This window comes from Capsicum annuum, chromosome 9 (genome assembly GCF_002878395.1).
Source record: "Capsicum annuum cultivar UCD-10X-F1 chromosome 9, UCD10Xv1.1, whole genome shotgun sequence".
Taxonomy (NCBI): Eukaryota; Viridiplantae; Streptophyta; class Magnoliopsida; order Solanales; family Solanaceae; genus Capsicum; species Capsicum annuum.
In genome coordinates this window covers 126,211,665-126,222,747 of record NC_061119.1, presented here as the reverse complement: position 1 = coordinate 126,222,747, position 11,083 = coordinate 126,211,665, and positions in this window count along the sequence as shown.

Below are 11,083 nucleotides of genomic sequence, written 5' to 3'. Positions count from 1 at the left end.
TGGCAAAGAGGATAGGTGCAGGCACTTCTAACACTGCCCTAGGACTTAGAGCTTGGCGCTCTGTCTTTGCTACCCTCTCTGAACTTAGAAACAGGAGCACTGGATGTAGAAGGATCTAGAATTGATGACTTAGGATGAAACTGAGAATGGTTTCCTCCTTCTAACTTAGGTAGAGCAAAGTTGAAACTACCTGTCTTCACCTTCTTATTCTATTTCTCCCTTATCTTAATCTTTTCTTCATCAATCTATGGAGCGTGAGTCATAAACCTTGATAGAGTCATGTCACTATTCAGCATGGCAGATCTACACTCATTAACCATCCTATCATTCACCCCTAAAATTAACTTGCTCATCTTTTCCCTGCTATCTGCAACAACATGAGGGGCATATCTTGCTAATTAAGTAAAGTTAAGAGAATACTCTTTTAATTTCATATTGCCCTGCCTGGAGTTGATGAATTGTAACACCTTAGCTTCCCTAAGCTATAGGGGAAATAATTGATCGAGGAAAGCAGATGCAAACTCCTCCCACTCAACTAGCCCTACATCATCTGCCCTCTCTAACTTTCACTGCTTGAACCAAGTGTAAGCAACATCTTGCAACTGATATACAGCTAGCTCAGCACTCTCAATAGTAGTCACCCCCATGATGTCTGTCACCTTTTGCACCTGATCTAGGAATTCCTGAGGGTTCTCATCTATCTTAGACCCAAGAAAGGACAGAAGATTCATTAGGGTAAAGTCCCAAATCATAGCTGAGTATGATTTTTCCATAGGGTTGGCCGGAATGACTATTGGTTGTTCATTTTGAGCGGCAAATGACTGAGCAAGAGTAGTGAATATGACCCTGAACTCTGCATGAGAAACATGATCGCCCAAAGGATCTTCAAGCTAAGGGTCTGACTGATTTTTGTTTCTTATTTTAGGAGGTATATTTTGTAGAAGAAAGGGAGAAATGGATTAGACTTAGAGATTGACTTGAGATTATGCTCACTGGCATGACATGAATACAGAAAGAGGGGAAATTGTACCTAAAATATCTTATAGCCTCCTGTACATAAATGTGGCACGCAACACACCTATGTACAATACTCTACTAGATGTGGATTTCAGACTTCGTAGGACTTTATTGAACCTTAGGCTTTGATACCAAGTTTGTAACGCCCTGAATTTGGTACCCAGAATGCTACATGATGCTCATGACCCCGAAGGACCATAACCTAACCTACGACTGATATTTGTACCTGTATACTGTATAAAATACTTTATAATGCAGAAAGATGAGTTGAAAGGCCATAAGGTTCAATACTGAACATGATCTAAATGATATAATATCCATGTGGTGTAATAGAATACCCCAAAAAAATTGAAAATACTAAAGTTTGAAACCAGATAGTCTAGAAAGCCTCTAACTGACTGAACTGTCTGAGAATAGATAAAAGATGATGGCTCACTTCAAACTCTGTCTCCCGGGATTTTGAACTTCTAACACTTGTTTTTCGCATATGGGGTCTGCATGTTGACTTAATATGTGCCAGAAGTTATTTTTTGAGATCTTATTTAATTCCTCCATATGTTTTAGTCATGAACAATCTGAATAGTGTCCCAAACATGTATAATTTTTCCTATAACTAGCCAAAAATACATTTTACATCTTTTTCACAAACTTAGCATCCAATATTTTATTTCCTACAAAACATAACCATAATGAATCATATTTATACAAACAACCTAAGAAACTTTCCTATTTTCATAGTTTTAAGAATACAAAAGTGTTATATTTCTATCACACATCATATATCAATCCAACTATGACTAAGTTATTAACTAGAGTGGATATTAAGATAGGTTCTAAGATTATATTAAGACTGACACCGAAGTTTACTTCTATATAGAGAGTTCGAAAAGGTAGTATATCTTGGGATCTAACACTACATACACTTGACTATGAAAGACCTATAACATACTAGTGACCATATCTAGAGAACCTTCCTAATCCTCTTGAGATATATTTCATAGAATCTATTCGAATCTTGTCTGCTAACTGCACTAGATGGGCACCCGTTTCCTACTAGATCAGTTGAAGAGTTACACTTTGTTGACGAGCATCTCTATTTATTTTTATAGCCATTAGACATCCTCTCAATCTAGGGATTTGCTTGCCACACCAAAAACAAACATCCCTACCAGCCATACACTAACCAATCTGGATCTTACCATACTTCTTGAAAATTGAGATGCTATAACCATTATTCATACTACCCTAGATGTAGAGCCTAGTGCACTATCATGGTTAAGTTGCTCGAAATTAATAACTAGAGCACTATCAAAAGATGTGTCTAGAGTTGTAGATTTTTTATAGATCTAATAGTAATTACCACCATCTGACCTCTATTGAGGGAAATTAAAACAACTTGTTCTAGTCTTTTTACTCTCCCTCTCCCTTTCCTTTATCTTCTCTTCCTTAACATGTTAGGAATTAACTATTAACTTGATAATTCCATCTCCTTAGCTAAGATAGAAGCTCTACACTCCATGACCAAATCATTAGAAATACCTGACACGAACTTACACATTAGGGCCCTAGAGTACGCCACCAAAATGAAGCATACTTTTCCAACTAAGTAAACTTGAGAGAATACTCCTTCATAATTATGTTACCTTGCTTCAATTTTATGAATTGTCACACCTTGTCGTCCCTTACATCATGTGGGAAGAACCTGTCAAGAAATGCAAGAACAAATTTCTCCCACTCTACCAATCCTGCATTAAGACCTCTATTATCTTTCCATTGTTTGTACTAAGTGAGAGCCACTCTCTGTGACTTATAAGAATCTAAGCTAGCAATTTTTATTGGAGTGAAACCCATGATATTATTGGATTTTTGAAATCCATTCATCAACTCCTAGGGATTATCTTCAGACATTGACTCAAAGAATACCAGTGGATTCATCTGAGCAAAATCTCAAGCTCTAGTTGTTGCCATTTTCACTATTGGGTTGGCCAAAGCCAAAACCCCATTTGTTTTTATAAGTATTCATTGATTGGTCTAATTCAATGAAAACAGCCCTGAATTTAACAAGGGAAACTTGTTCACTTTTAAGGTTTGGTGGAGCTTGTGGTGGTGCTTGTTGATTCCTATTACCATTACTATTTCTATTTCTTTTTACATTAGTTATCTTATGAGGCATTTTTTCTAAACATAAAAAATCACAAAATAGAATAAAGTTTTTAAATAAAGTTCACACTCTACCGCATAATAAGTACATTAAAGAAGTGAAAACTTTCAAAAAATGTTTCATAGCCTCTCACTCTTAAGTGTCGTATGCCTTACACCTACGAACAAGATTCTACTAGACATGGCTTTCAGACCCCCTAAGACACTATAATCCTAATGCTCTGATACCAAGCTAACCTATGGTGTAGCATGACACTAAGAGTAGTGTATAAAGAAAAATAACACTATTAAAAGCTATATTCCAAATGATATATGAAAATCAAAAACTATTAAAATAGAAAAAATCACTAAATAAAACATAATGTTGAATATCTACTGTCTATCTAAAAGCCTCTACTAAAATGAGTTATTGTGACAAGATTGAGTTAACCATGGTGGTCTAAAAATTAAATAAAATAAAATGAAATACTGGCACTAGTCCTTGAATAATGAGAACCCACCAAAGTACTACTGCTGATGAAGTAGGAGATGGTACAATGTGTGATTTGGATATTAAATGTAAGAAGCTATATTATGAGACAAAATAATAGGAAAGAAAGTATGCAATTATTAATTTAAATGCACTTTGTATGTGAGATAAAAATATCTAATATAGGCTAAATATGATGCATGTAACATAAGAAAATGATGCAAGACTACATAATGGACATATGTTATATGAGATGCCAAATTGTAGATTATATGTTCATGAAAATATCTAAATCTTAACTATGAATTGGGTACTATGGTAGCTACTAATAACTGGCATACCCTAATCTAAGATAATCATGGTCCAACCTATAACTCAAAATGGATGATTGTTCTGGCACTTGCCAAGGTTATGTACTCTAACTGGTGTAAATTCGCTAAACTAATATCCAAAATGACTAATGTACCAAGCCTAGTCTAATGGGTGTCCTTTTAGAAGCTATGGTGGTTTCTTAGTTTTGGGACTTAGGTATTTCTACAAAAGGTATCATCCTAATTAAAGGGTGAGCCTTTATTCTAGCGTCTGCTCGGTGGTATATATTACTCCCAAATAAATAACATTGATAACTAAAATACTCAATAATATTAATATTTTTGAAGATGAATATAAATGCATTATATAAGAGCATTAAAACATGAAAATTGGAGGATATAATGCTTATAAGTATATGCATGAAATCCTAGGTCATCAAGTGTTCATATACCACCCTCTCCAAAGAATACAACTATTATGGCAATTTCATAAACATAGTGAATAAAGGAATTTAATAATTACAATCATGGATTTAATAATATAATTAGGGTTTATAATTTTTAATGAGTAGGGGTTCTAAAATTTATGTTAAAGCATGAGTTTATAACTAAATAAGATCAAGAAATTCACATTACTTATGAACCCTAAGCTTGGAGAAAGAAATTATACTAAGAAATTAAATTCAATATATTACTCAACGGGTGAAATGAGAACCATTTATGAAATCCTAAATACTAGGAGATGAGAACCTTGGTGCACCCCTTGAATTATGAGCTTGAAGAAAATAACTGTAATTTTCCATTAGGGCTGAACAATCACTACAATTCTTTATTTTTCCTAACTATAGAATAATTTTAGTAATAAGGTAGTGAGGATAATTTTTGATTTGTTAGCCATACTTGAAATAGCTTAAACAACATAGTTTAAGGGGTAAGTAGTAGGAAAATACTAAAATACCCCTTATAAAAGTAACTTTGAATGTTGCAGAGTTCAATATATGAATCAAAACATGATCTTTGGACCCACATATGAATGCGGGTTGCGTTCATTATATGTATGTTGAATAGTCACTCTGGACTCCACTCGATGAACCTTTATATGATTATCGAATCTACCTATGATCGTGGCTTGGTTCATTGGTTGAAGTCTAAAACAGATCAATTTTAGTAGTCACAATCGTACCTAATATCATGGTTTAAATCTATGATTGTGGTTCTCTCTTATGGATGGAATGTATAATAGTCAACTTTTAGATGCTCGGGAACATTATACGATGGTATACTCTCACCAAGATCATACTACCCTCATAGGTTTTCACTACTAGATAGTGCACTACTAAAATGGTCATAACTTTTTTTGTTAATATCATAGTTAAGGAAAAACATAATGAGTTTGAAAGAAGAGTCAAAGACCTATCATATGGTGGGTATTTAAATTAAAAGTACTACAAAATCCAGGAGTTATGCTCATTTGAAGTTAACAAGAGAAAGATTTTTCACAAAAAAAAAATTGTAAGGAATGTTTCCACTTAACTATGAGCTAGAAATTTCTTGGGGCCTTAATATATTTTGAAATCAGTCATACTATCAAAACAATATGTTTGATACTATATGTACTTGAATCTTTGTTCTAATCTTAGACTGGATTTTCAAGGTCTTATATTTTTTGCACATTCTCAAAAGAGGAAATTCTTCTTGCAAAATTATGTGGTTTTCACCATTCAAGAGAAAGATTCAACAACTAAGAAATTAGCTTGATTATAGTGAAAAAATATATCAATTTCCATGTTGATTGAGTTATTATAAATTATACTTATAATTGTAAACCCACTCCTCATTTTAAAATTTATATGGATGATTATTTTTTAAATTCAATTTCAATCTAGTGTTCAGCTAGAGGATTCTAATGGAATCTTCATGATAGAATTATTGTTAAGAGGTGTTGGAGTATGGCTATTGCAAAAGGATTAGTAATTCAGATGTTAATTCCTATATTATGTTTAACTAGAGTTATCTAATAAGGTGTTTCAGAGTAAAGTTATTGTGAAGAAATATTGTATTGGAGTTACTCCAAAGGGGTTAGGAATTAAGAGCTTACATCCTAGATTGTATGAGGTTTTAATCATTCTTGTTGCACTATAATTACTAAAGTTGTTGGTGAAATCCTAATTTTGTTTGTGATTTTAGTCTCTTGAGAATGAAGGTTTTCACATTATTATCCTTTGTTATTTACTTTACTGTTATTTACTTGGTATTCTTACTATTCTTCATTTTCATTCAGATCCTATTGGTGTGGTGGAATCCTATAGATCATTATTTGGTTTAGAGAAGTTCTTCATATTAGGTTATGATCTAGGAAGGATCCTATTTTTTATTACTTCTCTACAATATGTTGAGAGAGGACAGTCAACAACCAGACCACAAATTCAACGATAATTACTATAGGTGGTAGAAGACATGGATACATGATTTCATTAATAATGAAGATAACAAATTATGGGATGTTATCTATGATAAAGCTCATATGCTAATAGAGGTAATTAAAGAAGGTTAAACCTATTAATCGACACCTAAGAGTAGCAAATATTACAAAAAAAGGTGATGGGATGAAGATTTGAATATAATAAGCCTAAGTAACTTCTTATTTTTAGAATATGACCAGATGAGTCCAACCGAGTCTCTACTATTGTATTTGCAAAGGAGATACGAGAAGAACTATAGAATGCTGATGATGGAATGAATAATGTTGAGAATCAGATATTGACAAGCTAACTACATAGTATAAGCTCTTCAATATGAACAATGTAGAGTCCATTTAAAATATGCATAATCATTTCACATTCATTATAAATGAACTCAAGTACTTGGGAGAAAATATTCATATTTACAAACTTGTAAGACAGGAATAAATCACCTTACCTTCATCACGGGAAAATAAGGTAAATGTTATTTCTTTTGAAATAGACTTGTACAAAATGAAAATGGATGAGCTCATTAGAAATCTGAAGAATTATAAGCTTAAGTGCCAACAAAATTTTGAAAGAAAGGATCCCAAGAAGGATAAAAGTATAGTTCTTAAGGATTAAAAGAGTGACTTTAGAAGAGATGATAACACCGACTTAGCTTACAACACTTGTAGACTTTAGAAGATATTTAAGGACTAGTTATCCCAAGTAGAACCAAAGAAGAAACCACATCCTTGAAAAGTTTAGAGGAAGAGAAGTTCTTGATAAGATAGCTAAGTAGGCCTTGCTTTCCTGGGAGATTTTTCAAGTGAATCTGAAGAAGGGGATGATAAGGAAATTAACGCTTAAATGTTGGCTCTTGAATATAAACCCACAGGGTTTGACTCCTTATTTTCTCTCATGGACAAGTGTAATGCAGTAGAAAATAATGACGTGAATCTTCTAGATATTCAAAAGAATTTTGAGAATTATTCCAATAGGGAGCTAAGATCATTGACTAATATGCTAGTTAATGCCTACCATGGAATTTATAATGAAAAATATTCCTTATTTAGTTTTAATTTAAATAAAACTCTTTTTCATCAAGAATTCATGATCCAAAAAATATTTTAATGAATGTTAATGGTGAAAATATTGTTGTAAATGTTAAGCTCATAAATCTCTTCAAAAAATACTCAAAAAGAAAGGCACAAGCTGGTAGCTTTTTGATTGATTTGTAATCTAAACTTACCAAGATTGGTTAACATCTTTCAACTTCACTTGAATGTGTCAAGCTTCTAGACAAAAGGTTCATTGAAACCAATGAGGAACTAAGCAAATCTATCTAATGGATTGCTTCTACAGAAACTCATCATGGGATAAATAATCTAAAAACCAACTCAAATAAGGTTCTTGGTATTTCAATGGTACTAGAATTCTTGTGAACCCTATAGAAAACATATTTTTGTACCTGATAAATATTTATTCACCCACTCTATAAAAAATTACAAGCACTGGATTATTTTTTTGTCTTTCATAAATGCTAAAAAGAGAAACTTGAATTGCGTAGAAAGTATCAACAAGTACAAAGGATCAGGTCTCTAAAATAACAAATCTACTCTAGCATCCTAAACAAGATAAAACCACATTCATCCCTTTTTCATGTCAATAGAAAAAATATTATTTTGGATCCTAAATCTAACAAATAATTATTTTTATAGGTGGTTGTGAGAGCAGTCAAGAAACTAAGAATAAAATTGTTCATGTATACTAGTTGCTCTAAGTATATGATGAATGAATGTAATTTTTTTTTCTCCCACTTAAGGTATTCTAGAATGACAGTGTATCTTGCAGGGATAGAGTGAAGGAATCAGTGTCAAAAAAAATAAACTGAGGCTTATTTAAACATTATGTATCTTAGAAAGGACTAAGACTGGTTATTTAATGATCAGACTAATCAAATCGTAGTAAAATCTATCTTATGTACGTATACAAGAAGAAGAAAGGCATATAAAGTAATGCCTTATGTAGTGTTTTAACTTAATTAATGTACCTTTGTAGGTATATGCTCATTCATAACACAATTTGATCAAGAGTGGGAATATTCCTTGACATTCTACAAGAGGGCAATTAATCAAAACGATAAGCAACCTGGTCTCTCTCGCAAGTTAGTATCCTTGTCTTACCTTTAAAAAATGAATTGTGCACATGTGACATGTCATATTTTCTCCCACCCTTCCTAAAAATGTCATTTCCTCTCCTTTTCTCTTGCAATATCATCTCTCATTCATAAGGGTACATGTCACTTTCTCTAGTATTTACTCCTTAATCTATAGAAGTTTTTATGTTCAAAATACACAAATCCTTTAGTTTTGTACGCTTGTTCTCTATGTTCTCTCAATGATATATATTTCTATAGTCCTTTTAAAGATATATTATTATCAAAAGATCTTTATTATGTAATTTTAGAGCATCACCATCCCCTCATCCCTAATTTAACATACAATAGAAACCTAGGTCATGTCACTTTCATACCCATTAAAGTTTTTAATAATCCTTAGTAACAAGTATTTAGAAAAAAGTTTGGAGACATAGTTAAAATGAATATTGAGGTTTGAGAACCTGAGGTTTCATATATAGAGAATTATTATTAAACATTATCCTAGAATACCTACTATAGTCATAGTGTTATGTTAAGCTTGACTATATACTTGTTTGAACTTAAGGATCCCTTGTGTAAGATTTATTGTAATACATAGGGATTTTTGGAAATATTCTTTGGTTATACACTACCCTAGCTTAATGCCTTTGTTTACCTTAGCTTTCCTGGTTTGAAATTGATATTTGTTTCTCTGCTTATTATATTGTTAGGTCCATGGCCTTTGTTATGATACCCATTTGACACCAAGTTAGTTCACTATGTCTTGAGTGATTGGTGTATTAGTTTATAGATGTTTATAGTGGCACTGCTTGGTTACTAGTGTTTTTGTACATAAATCTATATATTCTCACTCTTATTTAGTGGTATGACCTTAGTTTTCTCTACTATTTTCCAAAAAGGAATCTTGTTCCCACCTTTTACTTTTAAAATAGATTTTCAAATGAACATTATAGCACTCTTATTACTGGTCTATGACATAATAAACCAAGAATACTACTTTGGAAACTCAGACTAGGGAAGATTCTGATCCATTTAAGGTTCACTCATTTATAACCATTTACTTACTTTGGTCGAGGAAAATTCTAACCTTTTGTACATTACTCTACCATTATAGTTTGAAATATAATCTCGACACTAAATTTTTACTTAATTAGTCTCAATTCAATTTCGAGCAATTATTATACTCTTACCTCACTATAATATTTGATCTAGTATATTTGTTACAATTTGTTAATGGAAGTCTTGATTTATGAGTAAGTTTATCTACATATATCTTAAGTCCCTGGTGGGTTTTTATTTTTTGGAACCATGTGATAGAAAAGGGGATATCCTATAGGTATGTTAAAAGTGGGTGATGCAAAGAAGTTTATATAGTTTGTATGATGTGACAAGTTAGTTGCATAGTATTATTTGATTTAACTTGTGTTCATTCATTCATATAAATCATCTATCAATAGTATACTTGTTTAGTGCCCTTACCTACTACCCTTATGGAGAGATGGATAGTTATAGGCTATGTTTGTAGGTTGTTGAGTGATTATTTGTACCTATTGGGATTATGGATAACCAATTAGGTTATTCTTTGTCTGGGACTATCTAATTGCATATTTACATTGAGTATTAAAGTATAGACTAGGTTGGTTATGGATAAGTACCAAAGGTTGTAGGTATGCTTCTACATTATCTTGCTCTTATATTTATAACATTGTTATCAAACTATCTTATAGATATATTCATACTTTGGGTTTGAGTTTCTAAATGTGTTAGAGCTAGATCCCGCCTTGGAAATAATCCTCGTGTTATCTAGGATATTAGTCTAGCTATCTAGGCTATTAAGATAGCTCCTTTAGGTTAGTACCTTTATGTCTTGTTACCGATATAGTACTATTGTATTTCTATTTCTTTTATAATATTTCTTTTTGTATATTACTTTTTTCTCATACCACTATTATATTTGTTATTACTTCACTCTACTATTGTATATCATCTAAATCCCTAGCTAATAAGTATAACTCTTTCTTCTAGCTACTCAATTATTATGGTAGTTTATTCCTATTGTATTTTCTACCATAGTTAGTTGCCTGTATAGTATATTCATGCCTTTTGCAACATTTATACTTGTCTCATCTTTGGAGTTCAATTGACTAATGTCGGCTGAGTACCTCATATTGGTACTCATACTACAATTTTTTATCCTACAAATCATTGTATGAGTTCTTGCCATTAACGTGTCCATTGTGCAGAGTAGTCATAGGTCGGTATCTTAGGGTGAGCTCCTAGCTTCCAAAGTTGTTCGTTCTCTCTCACATTTATTAAACTGATATTCATATGTATTACCGAGAAAGTTCTTTGTATATATATATATATATTATATTTACCTTGTAGTTTGATTTTGGTAGTATCTTTTATATAAAGGAGTGTTTTCTTTTTTCTAGCTTCCTTTGTCCTTTTTATTTAGTTTTTGCTTCCATTTCTCTATTTAGCCTATTACAAGCTATGCGGTACTATGGTTTGGCGTACC